We start from the raw sequence: 20,954 nt of genomic DNA, 5'->3' as shown, positions 1-20,954 counted from the left end.
GTGAAGCTTTGGAGCTTTGTGTGGAGCTGTGTGTAACTGTGGAGCTGTGTGGAACTGTGGAGCTGTGTGTGGAGCTGTGGACTGTGGAGCTGTGTGTGGAACTGTGGAGCTGTGTGTGGAGCTGTGTGGAACTGTGGAGCTGTGTGGAACTGTGGAGCTGTGTGTGGAGCTGTGTGTGGAGCTGTGTGTGCAGCTGTGTGTGGAGCTATGTGTGGAGCTGTGTGTGGAACTGTGGAGCTATGTGTGGAGCTGTGTGTGGAGCTGTATTGAGCTGTGTGTGAGCTATGTGTGGAGCTATGTGTGGAGCTATGTGTGGAGCTGTTTGTGGAGCTGTGTGTGGAGCTGTGTGTGGAGCTGTTTGTGGAGTGGAACTGTGTGTGGAGCTGTTTGTGGAGCTGTGTGTGGAGCTGTGTGGAGCTGTGTGTGGAGCTGTGTGTGGAGCTGTGTGTGGAGCTGTGGAGCTGTGTGGAACTGTGGAGCTGTGTGTGGAACTGTGGAGCTGGGTGTGGAGCTGCGTGGAGCTGTGTGTGGAGCTGTGTGTGGAGCCGTGGAGCTGTGTGGAACTGTGGAGCTGTGTGGAGCTGTGGAGCTGTGTGGGGAACTGTGGAGCTGTGTGTGGAACTGTGGAGCTGTGTGGAACTGTGGAGCTGTGTGGAGCTGTCTGTGAAGCTGTGGAGTGTGGAGCTGTGGAGCTGTGTGTGGAGCTGTAGAGCTGTGTGTGGAACTGTGGAGCTGTGTGTGGGGTGGAGCTGTGTGTGGAGCTGTGGAGCTGTTTGTGGAGCTGTGTGTGGAGCTGTGTGTGGAGCTGAAACTGTGTGGAGCTGTGTGGAGCTGTGGAGCTGTATGTGGAGCTGTGGAGCTGTGTGCTGTGGAGCTGTGGAACTGTGGAGCTGTGTGTGGAACTGAGGAGCTGGGTGTGGAGCTGTGTGTGGAGCTGTGTGTGGAGCTGTGTGTGGAGCCGTGGAGTGTGTGGAACTGTGGAGCTGTGTGTGGAGCTGTGGAGCTGTGTGTGGAACTGTGGAGCTGTGTGTGGAACTGTGGAGCTGTGTGTGGAGCTGTCTGTGAAGCTGTGGAGCTGTGTGTGTAGCTGTGTGGAACTGTGGAGCTGTGTATGGAACTGTGGAGCTGTGTGTTGAGCTGTCTGTGAAGCTTTGGAGCTGTGTGTGGAGCTGTGTGTAACTGTGGAGCTGTGGAACTGTGGAGCTGTGTGTGGAGCTGTGGAGCCGTGGAGCTGTGTGTGGAACTGTGGAGCTGTGTGGAGCTGTGTGGGGAACTGTGGAGCTGTGTGTGGAACTGAGGAGCTGGGTGTGGAGCTGTGGAACTGTGTGTGGAGCTGTGGAGCTATGTGTGGAGCTGTGGAACTGTGTGGAGCTGTGGAGCTGTGTGTGGAGCTGTGGAACTGTGTGTGGAGCTATGTGTGGAGCTGTGGAGCTGTGTGTGGAGCTGTGTGTGGAACTGTGGAGCTGTGTGTTGAGCTGTCTGGAAGCTTTGGAGCTGTGTGTGGAGCTGTGTGTAACTGTGGAGCTGTGTGTGGAACTGTGGAGCTGTGTGTGGAGCTGTGGAGCCGTGGAGCTGTATGTGTGGAGCTGTGTGTGGAGCTGTGTGTGTGGAACTGAGGAGCTGGGTGTGTGGAGCTGTGTGTGGAGTTATGTGGAGCTATGTGTGGAGCTATGTGTGGAGCTGTGTGTGGAGCTATGTGTGGAGCTGTGTGTGGATGTGTGGAGCTGTGGAGCTGTGTGGAGAATGTGGAGCTGTGTGGAGCTATGTGGAGCTGTTTGTGGAGCTGTGTGTGGAGCTATGTGGAGCTGTTTGTGGAGCTGTGGAACTGTGTGTGGAGCTGTTTGTGGAGCTGTGTGTGTGGAGCTGTGTGAGCTATGTGTGGATACTGTGTGTGTGGAGCTGTGTGCGGAGCTGTGGAGCTGTGTGGGGAACTGTGGAGGTGTGTGGAGCTGTGGAGCTGTGTGGGGAACTGTGGAGCTGTGTGTGGAACTGTGGAGCTGTGTGTGGAACTGTGGAGCTGTGTGTGGAGCTGTCTGTGAAGCTGTGGAGCTGTGTGTGTAGCTGTGTGGAACTGTGGAGCTGTGTGTGGAACTGTGGAGCTGTGTGTTGAGCTGTGTGAAGCTGTGGAGCTGTGTGTGGAGCTGTGTGTGGAGCTGTGTGTGGAGCTGTAGAGCTGTGTGTGGAACTGTGGAGCTGTTAGTGGAGCTGTGTGTGGAACTGTGTGTGGAGCTGTGAAACTGTTTGTGGAGCTGTGAAACTGTGTGTGGAGCTGTGTGTGGAGCTGTGTGTGGAGCCATGTAGCTGTGTGTGGAACTGTGGAGCTGTGTGTGGAGCTGTGGAGCTGTGTAGGAACTGTGGAGCTGTGTGTGGAACTGAGGAGCTGTGTGGAGCTGTGTGTGGAGCCGTGGAGCTGTGTGTGGAACTGTGGAGCTGTGTGTGGAGCCGTGGAGCTGTGTGTGGAACTGTGGAGCTGTGTGTGGAGCTGTGGAGCTGTGTGGGAACTGTGGAGCTGTGTGTGGAACTGTGGAGCTGTGTGTGGAACTGTGGAGCTGTGTGTGGAGCTGTCTGTGAAGCTGTGGAGCTGTGTGTGTAGCTGTGTGGAACTGTGGAGCTAATGTGTGTGGAACTGTGGAGCTGTGTGTTGAGCTGTGTGTGAAGCTGTGGAGCTGTGTATGGAGCTGTGTGTGGAGCTGTGTGTGGAGCTGTAGAGCTGTGTGTGGAACTGTGGAGCTGTTAGTGGAGCTGTGTGTGGAACTGTGTGTGGAGCTGTGTGTGGAGCTGTGGAGCTGTATTTGGAAATGTGGAACTGTGTGTGGAGCTGTGGAACTGTGTGTGGAGCTATGTGTGGAGCTGTGGAGCTGTGTGTGGAGCTGTGGAACTGTGTGTGGAGCTGTGTGGAACTGTGGAGCTGTGTGTTGAGCTGTGTGGAACTGTGGAGCTGTGTGTGGAACTGCGGAGCTGGGTGTGGAGCTGTGGAACTGTGTGTGGAGCTGTGGAGCTATGTGTGGAGCTTGGAACTGTGTGGAGCTGTGGAGCTGTGTGTGGAGCTGTGGAACTGTGTGTGGAGCTATGTGTGGAGCTGTGTGGAGCTGTGTGTGGAACTTTGGAGCTGTGTGTTGAGCTGTCTGTGAAGCTTTGAGCTGTGTGTGGAGCTGTGTAACTGTGGAGCTGTGTGTGGAACTGTGGAGCTGTGTGTGGAGCTGTGGAACCGTGGAGCTGTGTGTGGAACTGTGGAGCTGTGTGTGGAGCTGTGTGGGGAACTGTGGAGCTGTGTGTGGAACTGAGGAGCTGGGTGTGGAGCTGTGTGTGGAGCTGTGGAGCTGTGTGTGGAGCTATGTGTGGAACTGTGGAGCTGTGTGTTGAGCTGTCTGTGAAGCTTTGAGCTGTGTGGAGCTGTGTGTGGAGCTGTGGAGCTGTGTGTGGAGCTATGTGTGGAACTGTGGAGCTGTGTGTTGAGCTGTCTGTGAAGCTTTGGAGCTGTGTGGAGCTGTGTGTAACTGTGGAGCTGCGTGTGGAGCTGTGTGTGGAGTTGTGTGTGGAGCTGTGTTTGGAGCTGTGTGTGAATCTGTGGAACTGTGTGTGGAGCTGTGGAGCTGTGTGTGGAGCTGTGTGTGGAGTTTTGAGCTGTGTTTGGAGCCGTGGAGCTGTGTGTGGAACTGTGGAGCTGTGTGTGGAGCTGTGGAGCTGTGTGGGGAACTGTGGAGCTGTGTGTGGAACTGAGGAGCTGGGTGTGGAACTGTGGAGCTGTGTGTGGAGCTGTGGAGCTGTGTGTGGAACTGTGGAGCTGTGTGTGGAGCTGTGTGTGGAACTGTGGAGCTGTGTGTGGAGCTGTCTGTGAAGCTGTGGAGCTGTGTGTGTAGCTGTGTGGAACTGTGGAGCTGTGTGTTGACCTGTGGAGCTGTGTGTTGAGCTGTGTGTGAAGCTGTGGAGCTGTTTGTGGAGCTGTGTGTGGAGCTGTGTGTGGAGCTGTGTGTGGAGCTGTGGAGCTGTATTTGGAGATGTGGAACTGTGTGTGGAGCTGTGTGTGGAGCTGTGGAGCTGTGGAGCTGTGGAGCTGTGTGTGGAGCTGTGATACTGTGTTAGAGCTGTGTGTGGAGCTGTGTGTGGAGCTGTGGAGCTGTGTGTGGAGCTGTGGAGCTGTGTGTGGAGCTGTGGAGCTGTGTGTGGAGCTGTGATACCGTGTGTGGAGCTGTGTGTGGAGCTGTGTGTGGAGCTGTGTGTGGAGCTTTGGAGCTGTGTGTGGAGCCGTGGAGCTGTGTGTGCAACTGTGGAGCTGTGTGTGGAGCTGTGTAGCTGTGTGGGGAACTGTGGAGCTGTGTGTGGAACTGAGGAGCTGTGTGTGGAGCTGTGTGTGGAGCTGTGTGTGGAACTGTGGAGCTGTGTGTTGAGATGTCTGTGACGCGTTGGAGCTGTGTGTGGAGCTGTGTGGAACTGTGGAGCTGTGTGTGGAACTGTGGAGCTGTGTGTGGAGCTGGTGTGAAGCTGTGGAACTGTGTGTGGAGCTGTGTGGAACTGTGGAGCTGTGTGTTGAGCTGTGTGTGGAGCTGTGGATCTGTGTGTGGAACTGTGGAGCTGTGTGTGGAGCTGCGTGTGGAGCTGTGTGTGGAGCTGTGTGTGGAACTGTGGAGCTGTGTTTGGAGCTGTGTGTGGAGCTGTGTGGAGCTGTAGAGCTGTGTGTGGAACTGTGGAGCTGTTAGTGAAGCTGTGGGTGGAACTGTGTGTGGAGCTGTGAAACTGTTTGTGGAGCTGTGAAACTGTGTGTGGAGCTGTGTGTGGAGCTGTGTGTGGAGCCGTGGAGCTGTGTGTGGAACTGTGGAGCTGTGTGTGGAGCTGTGGAGCTGTGTGGGGAACTGTGGAGCTGTGTGTGGAACTGAGGAGCTGGGTGTGGAGCTGTGTGTGGAGCTGTGTGTGGAGCTGTGTGTGGAGCCGTGGAGCTGTGTGTGGAACTGTGGAGCTGTGTGTGGAGCTGTGGAGCTGTGTGTGGAACTGTGGAGCTGTGTGTGGAACTGTGGAGCTGTGTGTGGAGCTGTCTGTGAAGCTGTGGAGCTGTGTGTGTAGCTGTGGAACTGTGGAGCTGTGTGTGGAACTGTGGAGCTGTGTGTTGAGCTGTCTGTGAAGCTTTGGGCTGTGTGTGGAGCTGTGTAACTGTGGAGCTGTGTGTGGAACTGTGGAGCTGTGTGTGGAGCTGTGGAGCCGTGGAGCTGTGTGTGGAACTGTGGAGCTGTGTGTGGAGCTGTGTGGGAACTGTGGAGCTGTGTGTGGAACTGAGGAGCTGGGTGTGGAGCTGTGGAACTGTGTGTGGAGCTGTGGAGCTGTGTGTGGAGCTGTGGAGCTATGTGTGGAGCTGTGGAGCTGTGTGTGGAGCTGTGTGTGGAACTGTGGAGCTGTGTGTTGAGCTGTCTGTGAAGCTTTGGAGCTGTGTGTGGAGCTGTGTGTAACTGTGGAGCTGTGTGTGGAACTGTGGAGCTGTGTGTGGAGCTGTGGAGCCGTGGAGCTGTGTGTGGAACTGTGGAGCTGTGTGTGGAGCTGTGTGGGGAACTGTGGAGCTGTGTGTGGAACTGAGGAGCTGGGTGTGGAGCTGTGTGTGGAGCTGTGGAGCTGTGTGTGGAGCTGTGAGTGGAGCTATGTGTGGAGCTGTGTGTGGAGCTGTGTGTGGAGCTGTGTGGGGAACTGTGGAGCTGTGTGGAACTGTGGAGCTGTGTGTGGAGCTGTGTGTGGAACTGTGGAGCTGTGTGTGGAGCTGTGTGTGAAGCTGTGGAACTGTGTGGAGCTGTGTGTGGAACTGTGGAGCTGTGTGTTGAGCTGTGAAACTGTGGAGCTGTGTTTGGAGCTGTGTGTGAATCTGTGCAACTGTGTGGAGCTGTGGAGCTGTGTGCAGCTGTGTGGAACTGTGGAGCTGTGTGTGGAACTGTTTGTGGAGCTGTGTGTGGTGCTGTGGAACTGTTTGTGGAGCTGTGTGTGAAGCTGTGGAACTGTGTGTGAAGCTGTGGAGCTGTGGAGCTGTGGAACTGTGTGTGGAGCTGTGTGTGGAACTGTGGAGCTATGTGTGGAACTGTGGAGCTGTGTGGAGCATGTGTGGAGCTGTGGAGCTGTGTGTGGAGCTGTGTGGAGCTGTGTGTGGATCTGTGTGTAGCTGTGGAGTTGTGTGTGGAGCTGTGTGGAGCTGTGTGTGGAGCTGTGTGTGGAGCTGTGGAGCTGTGTGTGGAGCTGTGTGGAGCTGTGTGTGGAACTGTGGAGCTGTGTGTTGAGCTGTCTGTGCTTTGGAGCTGTGTGGAGCTGTGTAACTGTGGAGCTGTGTGGAACTGTGGAGCTGTGTGTGGAGCTGTGGAGCCGTGGAGCTGTATGTGGAACTGTGGAGCTGTGTGTGGAGCTGTGTGGGGAACTGTGGAGCTGTGTGGAACTGAGGAGCTGGGTGTGGAGCTGTGTGTGGAGCTGTGGAGCTGTGTGTGGAGCTGTGAGTGGAGCTATGTGTGGAGCTGTGTGTGGAGCTGTGTGTGGAGCTGTGTGGGGAACTGTGGAGCTGTGTGTGGAACTGTGGAGCTGTGTGTGGAGCTGTGTGTGGAACTGTGGAGCTGTGTGTGGAGCTGTGTGTGAAGCTGTGGAACTGTGTGTGGAGCTGTGTGTGGAACTGTGGAGCTGTGTGTGAAACTGTGGAGCTGTGTTTGGAGCTGTGTGTGAATCTGTGCAACTGTGGAGCTGTGGAGCTGTGTGGAGCTGTGTGTGGAGCTGTGGAGCTGTGTGTGGAACTGTTTGTGGAGCTGTGTGTGGTGCTGTGGAACTGTTTGTGGAGCTGTGTGGAGCTGTGGAACTGTGTGGAAGCTGTGGAGCTTTTTGTGGAGCTGTGGAACTGTGTGTGGAGCTGTGTGTGGAAAGCTGTGTGTGGTGGAGCTGTGTGTGGAGCATGTGTGGAGCTGTGGAGCTGTGGAGCTGTGTGTGTGGAGCTGTGTGTGGAGTGAGCTGTGGGTTGTGTGTGTGGAGCTGTGTGGAGCTGTGTGTGGAGCTGTGTGTGGAGCTGTGGAGCTGTGTGTGGAGCTGTGGAGCCGTGGAGCTGTGTGTGGAACTGTGGAGCTGTGTGTGGAGCTGTGTGGGGAACTGTGGAGCTGTGTGTGGAACTGAGGAGCTGTGTGGAGCTGTGTGTGGTGTGGAGCTGTGTGGAGCTGTGAGTGGAGCTATGTGTGGAGCTGTGTGGAGCTGTGTGTGGAGCTGTGTGGGGAACTGTGGAGCTGTGTGTGGAACTGTGGAGCTGTGTGTGGAGCTGTGTGTGGAACTGTGGAGCTGTGTGGAGCTGTGTGTGAAGCTGTGGAACTGTGTGTGGAGCTGTGTGTGGAACTGTGGAGCTGTGTGTTGAGCTGTGTGTGAAACTGTGGAGCTGTGTGAATCTGTGCACTGTGTGGAGCTGTGGAGCTGTGTGTGCAGCTGGTGGGAACTGTGGAGCTGTGTGGAGAACTGTTTGTGGAGCTGTGGAGCTGAACTGTTTGTGGAGCTGTGTGAAGCTGTGGAACTGTGTGGAGCTGTGCTTTTTGTGGAGCTGTGGAACTGTGTGTGGAGCTGTGTGTGGAACTGTGGAGCTGTGTGTAGAACTGTGGAGCTGTGTGTGGAGCTGTGGAGCTGTGTGTGGAGCTGTGGAGTTGTGTGTGGAGCTGTGTGTGGATCTGTGTGTGTAGCTGTGGGTTGTGTGTGGAGCTGTGTGTGGAGCTGTGTGTGGAGCTGTGTGGAGCTGTGGAGCTGTGTGTTGAGCTGTCTGTGGAGCCGTGGAGCTGTGTGTGGAACTGTGGAGCTGTGTGGAGCCGTGGAGCTGTGTGGAGCTGTGGAGCTGTGTGTGGAGCCTGGAGCTGTGTGTGGAGCCTGTGTGGAACTGTGGAGCTGTGTGTGGAACTGTGGAGCTGTGGAGCTGTGGAGCTGTGTGTGGAGCCGTGGAGCTGTGTGTGGAACTGTGGAGCTGTGTGTGGGGCTGTGTGGGGAACTGTGGAGCTGTGTGTGGAACTGAGGAGCTGTGTGTGGAGCTGTGTGTGGAGCTGTGGAGCTGTGTGTGGAGCTGTGGAACTGTGGAGCTGTGTTGAGCTGTCTGTGAAGCTTTGGAGCTGTGTGTGGAGCTGTGTGTAACTGTGGAGCTGTGTGTGGAGCTGTGTGTGGAACTGTGGAGCTGTGTGTGGAGCTGGGTGTGAAGCTGTGTGTGGAGCTGTGTGTGGAACTGTGGAGCTGTGTGTTGAGCTGTGTGTGGAGCTGTGGAGCTGTGTGTGGAACTGTGGAGCTGTGGAGCTGCGTGTGGAGCTGTGTGTGGAACTGTGGAGCTGTGTTTGGAGCTGTGTGTGAATCTGTGGAACTGTGTGTGGAGCTGTGGAGCTGTGTGTGCAGCTGGAACTGTGGAGCTGTGTGGAACTGTGGAACTGTGTGTGGAGCTGTGTGTGGAACTGTGGAGCTTTGTTTGGAGCTGTGTTTGGAGCTGTGGAGCTGTGCGAGAGCTGTGTGTGGAACTGTGGATCTGTGTGTGGAGCTGTGTGTGGAGCTGTGTGTGGAGTTGTGTGTGGAGCTGTGTTTGGAGCTGTGTGTGAATCTGTGGAACTGTGTGTGGAGCTGTGGAGCTGTGTGTGGAGCTGTGTGTGGAGCTTTGGAGCTGTGTGTGGAGCCGTGGAGCTGTGTGTGGAACTGTGGAGCTGTGTGTGGAGCTGTGGAGCTGTGGGGAACTGTGGAGCTGTGTGTGGAACTGAGGAGCTGGGTGTGGAACTGTGGAGCTGTGTGTGGAGCTGTGGAGCTGTGTGGAACTGTGGAGCTGTGTGTGGAGCTGTGTGTGGAACTGTGGAGACGTGTGGAGCAGTCTGTGAAGCTGTGGAGCTGTGTGTGTAGCTGTGTGGAACTGTGGAGCTGTGTGTTGACCTGTGGAGCTGTGTGTTGAGCTGTGTGTGAAGCTGTGGAGCTGTTTGTGGAGCTGTGTGTGGAACTGTGGAGCTGTGAAACTGTTTGTGGAGCTGTGTGTGTGGAGCTGTGGAGCTGTATTTGGAGATGTGGAACTGTGTGTGGAGCTGTGTGTGGAGCTGTGGAGCTGTGTGTGGAGCTGTGGAGCTGTGTGTGGAGCTGTGAGCTGTGTTAGAGCTGTGTGTGGAGCTGTGTGTGGAGCTGTGGAGCTGTGTGTGGAGCTGTGGAGCTGTGTGTGGAGCTGTGGAGCTGTGGAGCTGTGTGTGGAGCTGTGGAGCTGTGGAGCTGTGTGTGGAGCTGTGATACTGTGTGTGGAGCTGTGGAGCTGTGTGTGGAGCTGTGTGGAGCTTTGGAGCCGTGGAGCTGCTGTGGAACTGTGGAGCTGTGTGGAGCTGTGTGGGGGGAACTGTGGAGCTGTGTGTGGAACTGAGGAGCTGGGTGTGGAGCTGTGGAACTGTGTGGAGCTGTGGAGCTGTGTGTGGAGCTGTGGAGCTATGTGTGGAGCTGTGGAGCTGTGTGTGGAGCTGTGTGTGGAACTGTGGAGCTGTGTGTTGAGCTGTCTGTAAACTTTGGAGCTGTGTGTGGAGCTGTGTAACTGTGGAGCTGTGTGGAACTGTGGAGCTGTGTGTGGAGCTGTGGAGCCGTGGAGCTGTGTGTGGAACTGTGGAGCTGTGTGGAACTGAGGAGCTGGGTGTGGAGCTGTGTGGAGCTGTGGAGCTGTGTGTGGAGCTGAGTGGAGCTATGTGTGGAGCTGTGTGGAGCTGTGTGTGGAGCTGTGGGGAACTGTGGAGCTGTGTGTGGAACTGTGGAGCTGTGTGTGGAGCTGTGTGTGGAACTGTGGAGCTGTGTGTGGAGCTGTGTGAAGCTGTGGAACTGTGTGGAGCTGTGTGTGGAACTGTGGAGCTGTGTGTTGAGCTGTGTGTGAAACTGTGGAGCTGTGTTTGGAGCTGTGTGTGAATCTGTGCAACTGTGTGTGGAGCTGTGGAGCTGTGTGTGCAGCTGTGTGTGGAACTGTGGAGCTGTGTGTGGAACTGTTTGTGGAGCTGTGTGTGGTGCTGTGGAACTGTTTGTGGAGCTGTGTGAAGCTGTGGAACTGTGTGTGAAGCTGTGGAGCTTTGTGTGGAGCTGTGGAACTGTGTGGAGCTGTGGAGCTGTGGAGCTGTGTGTGGAGCTGTGGAGCTGTGGAGCTGTGTGTGGAGCTGTGATACTGTGTGTGGAGCTGTGTGTGGAGCTGTGTGTGGAGCTGTGTGTGGAGCTTTGGAGCCGTGGAGCTGTGTGTGGAACTGTGGAGCTGTGTGTGGAGCTGTGGGGAACTGTGGAGCTGTGTGTGGAACTGAGGAGCTGGGTGTGGAGCTGTGGAACTGTGTGTGGAGCTGTGGAGCTGTGTGGAGCTGTGGAGCTATGTGTGGAGCTGTGGAGCTGTGTGTGGAGCTGTGTGTGGAACTGTGGAGCTGTGTGTTGAGCTGTCTGTGAAGCTTTGGAGCTGTGTGTGGAGCTGTGTGTAACTGTGGAGCTGTGTGTGGAACTGTGGAGCTGTGTGGAGCTGTGGAGCCGTGGAGCTGTGTGTGGAACTGTGGAGCTGTGTGTGGAGCTGTGTGGGAACTGTGGAGCTGTGTGGAACTGAGGAGCTGGGTGTGGAGCTGTGTGTGGAGCTGTGGAGCTGTGTGTGGAGCTGAGTGGAGCTATGTGTGGAGCTGTGTGTGGAGCTGTGTGTGGAGCTGTGTGGGGAACTGTGGAGCTGTGTGTGGAACTGTGGAGCTGTGTGTGGAGCTGTGTGTGGAACTGTGTAGCTGTGTGTGGAGCTGTGTGTGAAGCTGTGGAACTGTTTGTGGAGCTGTGTGGAACTGTGGAGCTGTGTGTTGAGCTGTGTGTGAAACTGTGGAGCTGTGTTTGGAGCTGTGTGTGAATCTGTGCAACTGTGTGTGGAGCTGTGGAGCTGTGTTTGCAGCTGTGTGGAACTGTGGAGCTGTGTGTGGAACTGTTTGTGGAGCTGTGTGTGGTGCTGTGGAACTGTTTGTGGAGCTGTGTGTGAAGCTGTGGAACTGTGCGTGAAGCTGTGGAGCTTGTGTGGAGCTGTGGAACTGTGTGTGGAGCTGTGTGTGGAACTGTGGAGCTGTGGAACTGTGGAGCTGTGTGTGGAGCTTTGTGTGGAGCTGTGGAGCTGTGTGGAGCTGTGGAGTTGTGTGGAGCTGTGTGTGATCTGTGTGTGTAGCTGTGGAGTTGTGTGTGGAGCTGTGTGTGGAGCTGTGTGCAGCTGTGTGTGGAACTGTGGAGCTGTGTGTGGAACTGTGGAACTGTGTGGAGCTGTGTGTGGAACTGTGGAGCTTTGTTTGGAGCTGTGTTTGGAGCTGTGGAGCTGTGCGGAGCTGTGTGTGGAACTGTGGATCTGTGTGTGGAGCTGTGTGTGGAGCTGTGTGTGGAGTTGCTGTGGAGCTGTGTTTGGAGCTGTGTGTGAAGCTGTGGAACTGTGTGTGGAGCTGTGGAGCTGTGTGTGGAGCTGTGTGGAGCTGTGGAGCTGTGTGGGGAACTGTGGAGCTGTGTGGAACTGAGGAGCTGGGTGTGGAACTGTGGAGCTGTGTGTGGAGCTGTGGAGCTGTGTGGAACTGTGGAGCTGTGTGTGGAGCTGTGTGGAACTGTGGAGACGTGTGTGGGCAGTCTGTGCTGTGGAGCTGTGTGTGGAGCTGTGTGGAACTGTGGAGCTGTGTGTTGACCTGTGGAGCTGTGTGTTGAGCTGTGTGAGCTGTGGAGCTGTTTGTGGAGCTGTGTGTGGAGCTGTGTGTGGAGCTGTGAAACTGTTTGTGGAGCTGTGTGTGGAGCTGTGGAGCTGTATTTGGAGATGTGTGGAAGCTGGAGTGTGGAGCTGTGTGTGGAACTGGAGCTGGGTGTGGAGCTGTGTGTGGAGCTGTGTGTGGAGCTGTGTGGAGCTGTGTGGAGCTGTGTGTGGAGCTGTGGAGCTGTGTGTGGAGCTGTGTGGAGCTGTGTGTGGAGCTGTGGAAGCTGTGGAGCTGTGTGGAGCTGTGTGGAGCTGGAACTGTGGAGCTGTGTGTGGAGCTGTGTGTGTGGAGCTGTGTGTGGAGCTGTAACTGTGGAGCTGTGTGTGGAACTGTGGAGCTGTGTGTGGAGCTGTGGAGCCGTGGAGCTGTGTGTGGAACTGTGGAGCTGTGTGTGGAGCTGTGTGTGGGAACTGTGGAGCTGTGTGAACTGAGGAGCTGTGTGTGGAGCTGTGGAACTGTGTGTGGAGTGTGGAGCTATGTGTGGAGCTGTGGAAGCTGTGTGTGGAGCTGTGAACTGTGTGTGAGCTATGTGTGGAGCTGTGGAGCTGTGTGTGGAGCTGTTGTGGAGCTGTGTGAACTGGAGCTGGGTGTGGAGCTGTGTGTGGCGCTGTGGAGCTGTGTGTGGAGCTGTGAGTGGAGCTGTGGAGTGTGGAGCTGTGTGTGGAGCTATGTGTGGAGCTGTGTGTGGAGCTATGTGTGGAGCTGTGTGGAGCTGTGTGTGGAGCTATATGTGGAGCTATGTGTGGAGCTATGCGTGGAGCTGTTTGTGGAGCTGTGTGTGGAGCTGTGTGTGGAGCTGTTTGTGGAGCTGTGGAACTGTGTGGAGCTGTTTGTGGAGCTGTGTGGAGCTGTGTGTGGAGCTATGTGTGGAGCTGTGTGTGGAGCTGTGTGTGGAGCTGTGGAGCTGTGGGGAACTGTGGAGCTGTGTGTGGAGCTGTGGAGCTGTGTGGGGAACTGTGGAGCTGTGTGTGGAACTGTGGAGCTGTGTGTGGAACTGTGGATCTGTGTGTGGAGCTGTCTGTGAAGCTGTGGAGCTGTGTGGAGCTGTGTGGAACTGTGGAGCTGTGTGGAACTGTGGAGCTGTGGAGCTGTGTGTGGAGCTGTGTGTGGAGCTGTGTGTGGAGCTGTGTGTGGAGCTGTAGAGCTGTGTGTGGAACTGTGGAGCTGTTAGTGGAGCTGTGGAACTGTGTGTGTAGCTGTGAAACTGTTTGTGGAGCTGTGAAACTGTGTGTGGAGCTGTGTGTGGAGCTGTGTGTGGAGCCATGTAGCTGTGTGTGGAACTGTGGAGCTGTGTGTGGAGCTGTGGAGCTGTGTGGGGAACTGTGGAGCTGTGTGTGGAACTGAGGAGCTGGGTGTGGAGCTGTGTGTGGAGCTGTGTGTGGAACTGTGGAGCTGTGTGTGGAGCTGTGGAGCTGTGTGTGGAACTGTGGAGCTGTGTGTGGAGCTGTGGAGCTGTGTGGGGAACTGTGGAGCTGTGTGTGGAACTGTGGAGCTGTGTGTGGAACTGTGGAGCTGTGTGTGGAGCTGTCTGTGAAGCTGTGGAGCTGTGTGTGTAGCTGTGTGGAACTGTGGAGCTGTGTGTGGAACTGTGGAGCTGTGTGTTGAGCTGTGTGTGAAGCTGTGGAGCTGTGTGTGGAGCTGTGTGTGGAGCTGTGTGTGGAGCTGTAGAGCTGTGTGTGGAACTGTGGAGCTGTTAGTGGAGCTGTGTGTGGAACTGTGTGTGGAGCTGTGTGTGGAGCTGTGGAGCTGTATTTGGAAATGTGGAACTGTGTGTGGAGCTGTGGAACTGTGTGTGGAGCTGTTTGTGGAGCTGTGGAGCTGTGGAACTGTGTGTGGAGCTGTGTGTGGAACTGTGGAGCTGTGTGGAGCTGTGTGTGGAACTGTGGAGCTGTGTGTGGAACTGAGGAGCTGGGTGTGGAGCTGTGGAACTGTGTGTGGAGCTGTGGAGCTATGTGTGGAGCTTTGGAACTGTGTGTGGAGCTGTGGAGCTGTGTGTGGAGCTGTGGAACTGCTATGTGTGGAGCTGTGTGTGGAGCTGTGTGTGGAACTTTGGAGCTGTGTGTTGAGCTGTCTGTGAAGCTTTGGAGCTGTGTGTGGAGCTGTGTGTAACTGTGGAGCTGTGTGTGGAACTGTGGAGCTGTGTGTGGAGCTGTGGAGCCGTGGAGCTGTGTGTGGAACTGTGGAGCTGTGTGTGGAGCTGTGTGGGGAACTGTGGAGCTGTGTGTGGAACTGAGGAGCTGGGTGTGGAGCTGTGTGTGGAGCTGTGGAGCTGTGTGTGGAGCTATGTGTGGAACTGTGGAGCTGTGTGTTGAGCTGTCTGTGAAGATTTGGAGCTGTGTGTGGAGCTGTGTGTGGAGCTGTGGAGCTGTGTGTGGAGCTATGTGTGGAACTGTGGAGCTGTGTGTTGAGCTGTCTGGAAGCTTTGGAGCTGTGTGGAGCTGTGTGTAACTGTGGAGCTGCGTGTGGAGCTGTGTGTGGAGCTGTGTGGAGCTGTGTTTGGAGCTGTGTGTGAACTGTGGAGCTGTGTGTGAAGCTGTGGAGCTGTGTGTGGAGCTGTGTGTGGAGTTTTGGACTGTGTTTGGAGCTGGAGCTGTGTGGAACTGTGGAGCTGTGTGTGGAGCTGTGGAGCTGTGTGGGGAACTGTGGAGCTGTGTGTGGAACTGAGGAGCTGGGTGTGGAACTGTGGAGCTGTGTGTGGAGCTGTGGAGCTGTGTGTGGAACTGTGGAGCTGTGTGTGGAGCTGTGTGTGGAACTGTGGAGCTGTGTGTGGAGCTGTCTGTGAAGCTGTGGAGCTGTGTGTGTGTAGCTGTGTGGAACTGTGGAGCTGTGTGTTGAACTGTGGAGCTGTGTGTTGAGCTGTGTGGAAGCTGTGGAGCTGTTTGTGGAGCTGTGTGGAAGCTGTGTGTGGAGCTGTGGAGCTGTGTGTGGAGCTGTGGAGCTGTATTTGGAGATGTGGAACTGTGTGTGGAGCTGTGGAGCTGTGGAGCTGTGGAGCTGTGGAGCTGTGTGGAGCTGTGTGTTAGAGCTGTGTGTGGAGCTGTGTGTGGAGCTGTGGAGCTGTGTGTGGAGCTGTGGAGCTGTGTGTGGAGCTGTGGAGCTGTGTGTGGAGCTGTGTGTGGAGCTGTGTGTGGAGCTGTGTGGAACTGTGGAGCTTGGAGCTGTGTGTGGAGCCGTGGAGCTGTGTGTGCAACTGTGGAGCTGTGTGTGGAGCTGTGGAGCTGTGTGGGGAACTGTGGAGCTGTGTGTGGAACTGAGGAGCTGGGTGGAGCTGTGTGTGGAGCTGTGGAGCTGTGTGTGGAGCTGTGAGTGGAGCTGTGTGTGGAACTGTGGAGCTGTGTGGAGCTGTCTGTGGAGCTGTGTGTGGAGCTATGTGTGGAGCTGTGTGGAACTGTGGAGCTGTGTGTGGAGCTGGGTGGAAGCTGTGTGTGGAGCTATGTGTGGAACTGTGGAGCTGTGTTGAGCTGTGTGTGGAGCTGTGGATCTGTGTGTGGAACTGTGGAGCTGTGTGTGGAGCTGTGTGGAGCTGTGTGTGGAGCTGTGGAACTGTGGAGCTGTGTTTGGAGCTGTGTGTGGAGCTGTGTGTGGAGCTGTAGAGCTGTGTGGAACTGTGGAGCTGTTAGTGAAGCTGTGGGTGGAACTGTGTGTGGAGTTGTGAAACTGTTTGTGGAGCTGTGAAACTGTGTGTGGAGCTGTGTGTGGAGCTGTGTGTGGAGCTGTGTGGAGCCGTGGAGCTGTGTGGAACTGTGGAGCTGTGTGTGGAGCTGTGGAGCTGTGTGGGGAACTGTGGAGCTGTGTGTGGAACTGAGGAGCTGGGTGTGGAGCTGTGTGTGGAGCTGTGTGTGGAGCTGTGTGTGGAGCCGTGGAGCTGTGTGTGGAACTGTGGAGCTGTGTGTGGAGCTGTGGAGCTGTGTGTGGAACTGTGGAGCTGTGTGTGGAACTGTGGAGCTGTGTGTGGAGCTGTCTGTGAAGCTGTGGAGCTGTGTGTGTAGCTGTGTGGAACTGTGGAGCTGTGGAACTGTGGAGCTGTGTGTTGAGCTGTCTGTGAAGCTTTGGAGCTGTGTGTGGAGCTGTGTGTAACTGTGGAGCTGTGTGTGGAACTGTGGAGCTGTGTGGAGCTGTGGAGCCGTGGAGCTGTGTGTGGAACTGTGGAGCTGTGTGTGGAGCTGTGTGGGAACTGTGGAGCTGTGTGGAACTGAGGAGCTGGGTGTGGAGCTGTGGAACTGTGTGTGGAGCTGTGGAGCTGTGTGTGGAGCTGTGGAGCTATGTGTGGAGCTGTGGAGCTGTGTGTGGAGCTGTGTGGAACTGTGGAGCTGTGTGTTGAGCTGTCTGAAGCTTTGGAGCTGTGTGTGGAGCTGTGTGTGTGTGGAGCTGTGTGTGGAACTGTGGAGCTGTGTGGAGCTGGAGCCGTGGAGCTGTGTGTGGAACTGTGGAGCTGTGTGTGGAGCTGTGTGGGGAACTGTGGAGCTGTGTGTGGAACTGAGGAGCTGGGTGTGGAGCTGTGTGTGGAGCTGTGGAGCTGTGTGTGGAGCTGTGAGTGGAGCTATGTGTGGAGCTGTGGAGCTGTGTGTGGAGCTGTGTGGGGAACTGTGGAGCTGTGTGTGGAACTGTGGAGCTGTGTGTGGAGCTGTGTGTGGAACTGTGGAGCTGTGTGGAGCTGTGTGTGAAGCTGTGGAACTGTGTGTGGAGCTGTGTGGAACTGTGGAGCTGTGTGTTGAGCTGTGTGTGAAACTGTGGAGCTGTGTTTGGAGCTGTGTGTGAATCTGTGCAACTGTGTGTGGAGCTGTGGAGCTGTGTGTGCAGCTGTGTGTGGAACTGTGGAGCTGTGTGTGGGAACTGTTTGTGGAGCTGTGTGTGGTGCTGTGGAGCTGTTTGTGGAGCTGTGTGTGAAGCTGTGGAACTGTGTGTGAAGCTGTGGAGCTTTGTGTGGAGCTGTGGAACTGTGTGTGGAGCTGTGTGTGGAACTGTGGAGCTGTGTGTGGAACTGTGGAGCTGTGTGTGGAGCTGTGTGGAGCTGTGGAGCTGTGTGTGGAGCTGTGGAGCTGTGTGTGGAGCTGTGGATCTGTGTGTGGAGCTGTGGAGCTGTGTGTGGAGCTGTGTGGAGCTGTGTGTGGAGCTGTGGAGCTGTGTGTGGAGCTGTGGAGCTGTGGAGCTGTGTGTGGAACTGTGGAGCTGTGTGTGGAGCTGTGTGGGGGGAACTGTGGAGCTGTGTGTGGAACTGAGGAGCTGTGGAGCTGTGTGTGGAGCTGTGGAGCTGTGTGTGGAGCTGTGTGGAACTGTGGAGCTGTGTGTGGAGCTGTCTGTGAGATTTGGGGAACTGTGGAGCTGTGTGTGGAACTGTGGAGCTGTGTGTGGAACTGTGGAGCTGTGTGTGGAGCTGTGTGTGTGGAGCTGTGTGGAACTGTGGAGCTGTGTGTTGAGCTGTGTGTGAACTGTGGAGCTGTGGTTTGAGGAGCTGGGTGTGGAGCTGTGTGTGGAGCTGTGGAGCTGTGTGTGGAGCTATGTGTGGAACTGTGGAGCTGTGTGTTGGAGCTGTGTGTGGTGCTGTGGAACTGTTTGTGGAGCTGTGTGTGAAGCTGTGGAACTGTGCTGTGGAGCTGCGTGTGGAGCTGTGTGTGGAGCTGTGTGTGGAACTGTGGAGCTGTGTGTGGAACTGTGGAGCTGTGTGTGTGTGGAGCTGTCTGTGGAGCTGTGTGTGGAGCTGTGTGTGGAGCTGTGTGTGGAGCTGTGGAGCTGTGTGTGGAGCTGTGTGTGGGAGCTGTGTGGTGTGTGGAGCTGTGTGTGGAGCTGTGGAGCTGTGTGTGGAGCTGTGGAGCTGTGTGTGGAGCTGTGGAGCTGTGTGTGGAGCTGTGGAGCTGTGTGTGGAGCTGTGGAGCTGTGTGTGGAACTGTGGAGCTGTGTGTGGAGCTGTGGAGCTGTGTGTGGAACTGTGGAGCTGTGTGTGGAGCCGTGGAGCTGTGTGGAACTGTGGAGCTGTGTGTGGAGCTGTGGGGAACTGTGGAGCTGTGTGGAACTGGAGCTGTGTGTGGAGCTGTGTGTGGAGCTGTGGAGCTGTGTGTGGAGCTATGTGTGGAACTGTGGAGCTGTGTTGAGCTGTCTGTGAAGCTTTGGAGCTGTGTGTGGAGCTGTGTGTAACTGTGGAGCTGTGTGTGGAGCTGTGTGTGGAACTGTGGAGCTGTGTGTGGAACTGTGGAGCTGTGTGTGGAGCTGTGTGTGGAACTGTGGAGCTGTGTGGAGCTGTGTGTGGAGCTGTGGAGCTGTGTGTGGAACTGTGGAGCTGTGGAGCTGTGGAGCTGTCTGTGGAACTGTGGAGCTGTGTTTGGAGCTGTGAATCTGTGGAGCTGTGTGTGGAGCTGTGGAGCTGTGGAGCTGTGTGTGGAGCTGTGTGTACTGTGGAACTGTGGAGCTGTGTGTGGAACTGTCTGTGAGCTGTGGTTTGGAGTGTGGAGCTGTGGGAGCTGTGGAGCTGTGGATCTGTGGAGCTGCGTGTGGAGCTGTGTGTGGAGTTGTGTGTGGAGCTGTGTTTGGAGCTGTGTGTGAATCTGTGGAACTGTGTGGAGCTGTGGAGCTGTGTGTGGAGCTGTGTGTGGAGCTTTGGAGCTGTGTGTGGAGCCGTGGAGCTGTGTGTGGAACTGTGGAGCTGTGTGTGGAGCTGTGGAGCTGTGTGGGGAACTGTGGAGCTGTGTGGAACTGAGGAGCTGGGTGTGGAACTGTGGAGCTGTGTGTGGAGCTGTGGAGCTGTGTGTGGAACTGTGGAGCTGTGTGTGGAGCTGTGTGTGGAACTGTGGAGCTGTGTGGAGCTGTCTGTGAAGCTGTGGAGCTGTGTGGAGCTGTGTGGAACTGTGGAGCTGTGTGTTGACCTGTGGAGCTGTGTGTTGAGCTGTGTGTGAAGCTGTGGAGCTGTTTGTGGAGCTGTGTGTGGAACTGTGGAGCTGTGTTTGTGGAGCTGTGTGTGGAGCTGTGGAGCTGTATTTGGAGATGTGGAACTGTGTGTGGAGCTGTGTGTGGAGCTGTGGAGCTGTGGAGCTGTGTGTGGAGCTGTGAGCTGTGGAGCTGTGTGTGGAGCTGTGTGTGGAGCTGTGGAGCTGTGTGTGGAGCTGTGGAGCTGTGTGTGGAGCTGTGGAGCTGTGGAACTGTGTGTGGAGCTGTGGATACTGTGTGTGGAGCTGTGTGTGGAGCTGTGTGTGGAGCTGTGTGTGGAGCTGTGGAGCTGGAGCCGTGGAGCTGTGTGTGGAACTGTGGAGCTGTGTGTGGAGCTGTGTGGGGAACTGTGGAGCTGTGTGTGGAACTGTGGAGCTGTGTGTGGAGCTGTGGAACTGTGTGTGGAGCTGTGGAGCTGTGTGTGCTGTGGAGCTGTGTGGAGCTGTGGAGCTGTGTGTGGAGCTGTGTGTGGAACTGTGGAGCTGTGTGTGAGCTGTCTGTGAAGCTTTGGAGCTGTGTGTGGAGCTGTGTGAGCTGTGTGGAACTGTGGAGCTGTGTGTGGAGCTGTGTGTGGAGCTGTGTGTGGAACTGGAGCTGTGTGTGGAACTGTGGAGCTGGGTGTGGAGCTGTGTGTGGAGCTGTGGAGCTGTGTGTGGAGCTGTGGAGCTGTGTGTGTGGAGCTGTGTGTGGAGCTGTGTGGGGAACTGTGGAGCTGTGTGTGGAACTGTGGAGCTGTGTGTGGAGCTGTGTGAACTGTGGAGCTGTGTGTGGAGCTGTGTGTGAAGCTGTGGAACTGTGTGTGGAGCTGTGTGGAGCTGTGGAGCTGTGTGGAGCTGTGTGTGGAACTGTGGAGCTGTGTTTGGAGCTGTGTGTGGAACTGTGCAACTGTGTGTGGAGCTGTGGAGCTGTGTGGAGCTGTGTGTGGAACTGTGGAGCTGTGTGTGGAACTGTTTGTGGAGCTGTGTGTGGAGTGGAACTGTTTGTGGAGCTGTGTGGAAGCTGTGGAGCTGTGTGTGGAAGCTGTGGAGCTGTGGAGCTGTGTGGAACTGTGGTGTGGAGTGTGGAGCTGTGGAGCTGTGTGTGGAGCTGTGGAGCTGTGTGCTGGAACTGTGTGTGGAGCTGTGTGTGGAGCTGTGTGTGGAGCTGTGTGTGGAACTGTGGAGCTGTGTGTGGAAGCTGTGGAGCTGTGTGGGGAACTGTGGAGCTGTGTGTGGAGCTGTGTGTGGAGCTGTGGAACTGTGTGTGGAGCTGTGGAGCTGTGTGTGGAGCTGTGTGTGGAGCTGTGGAGCTGTTTGTGGAGCTGTGTGTGGAACTGTGGAGCTGTGTGTTGAGCTGTCTGTGAAGCTTTGGAGCTGTGTGTGGAGCTGTGTGTAACTGTGGAGCTGTGTGTGGAACTGTGGAGCTGTGTGTGGAGCTGTGGAGCTGTGGAGCTGTGTGTGGAACTGTGGAGCTGTGTGTGGAGCTGTGGAGCTGTGTGTGGAACTGAGGAGCTGGGTGTGGAGCTGTGTGTGGAGCTGTGGAGCTGTGTGTGGAGCTGTTTGTGGAGCTGTGTGGAGCTGTGTGTGGAGCTGTGTTTGGAGCTGTGTGGGGAACTGTGGAGCTGTGTGTGGAACTGTGGAGCTGTGTGTGGAGCTGTGTGGAACTGTGGAGCTGTGTGTGGAGCTGTGTGGAACTGTGGAGCTGTGTGTGGAGCTGTGAACTGTGGAGCTGTGTGTTGAGCTGTGTGGAACTGTGGAGCTGTGTTTGGAGTGTGTGAATCTGTGGAACTGTGTGTGGAGCTGTGTGTTGAGCTGTGTGTGGAACTGTGGAGCTGTGTGTGGAACTGTGGAGCTGTGTGTGGTGCTGTGGAACTGTTTGTGGAGCTGTGTGTGAAGCTGTGGAAAGCTGTGGAGCTTTGTGTGGAGCTGGAACTGTGTGGAGCTGTGTGTGGAGCTGTGGAGCTGTGTGTGGAACTGTGGAGCTGTGTGTGGAATGTTTGTGGAGCTGTGGAGCTGTGTGTGGAGCTGTGGAGCTGTGTGTGGAGCTGTGTGTGGAGCTGTGTGTGAGCTGTGGAGCTGTGTGTGGAGCTGTGTGTGGAGCTGTGGAGCTGTGCGTGGAGCTGTGTGTGGAACTGTGGAGCTGTGTGTGGAGCTGTGTGTGGAGCTGTGTGTGGAGCTGTGTGTGGAGCTGTGTGTGTAACTGTGTGTGGAGCTGTGGAGCTGTGTGTGGAGCTGTATGTGGAGCTGTGTGTGGTGCTGTGTGTGGAACTGTTTGTGGAGCTGTGTGTGAATCTGTGGAACTGTGTGTGGAGTGGAGCTGTGTGTGGAGCTGTTTGTGGAGCTGTCTGTGACGCTGTGGAGCTGTGTGTGG

The sequence above is a fragment of the Oncorhynchus keta genome, chromosome 8 (assembly GCF_023373465.1).
Source record: "Oncorhynchus keta strain PuntledgeMale-10-30-2019 chromosome 8, Oket_V2, whole genome shotgun sequence".
Lineage (NCBI taxonomy): Eukaryota > Metazoa > Chordata > Actinopteri > Salmoniformes > Salmonidae > Oncorhynchus > Oncorhynchus keta.
Note: the sequence above shows the minus strand (reverse complement) of the source record.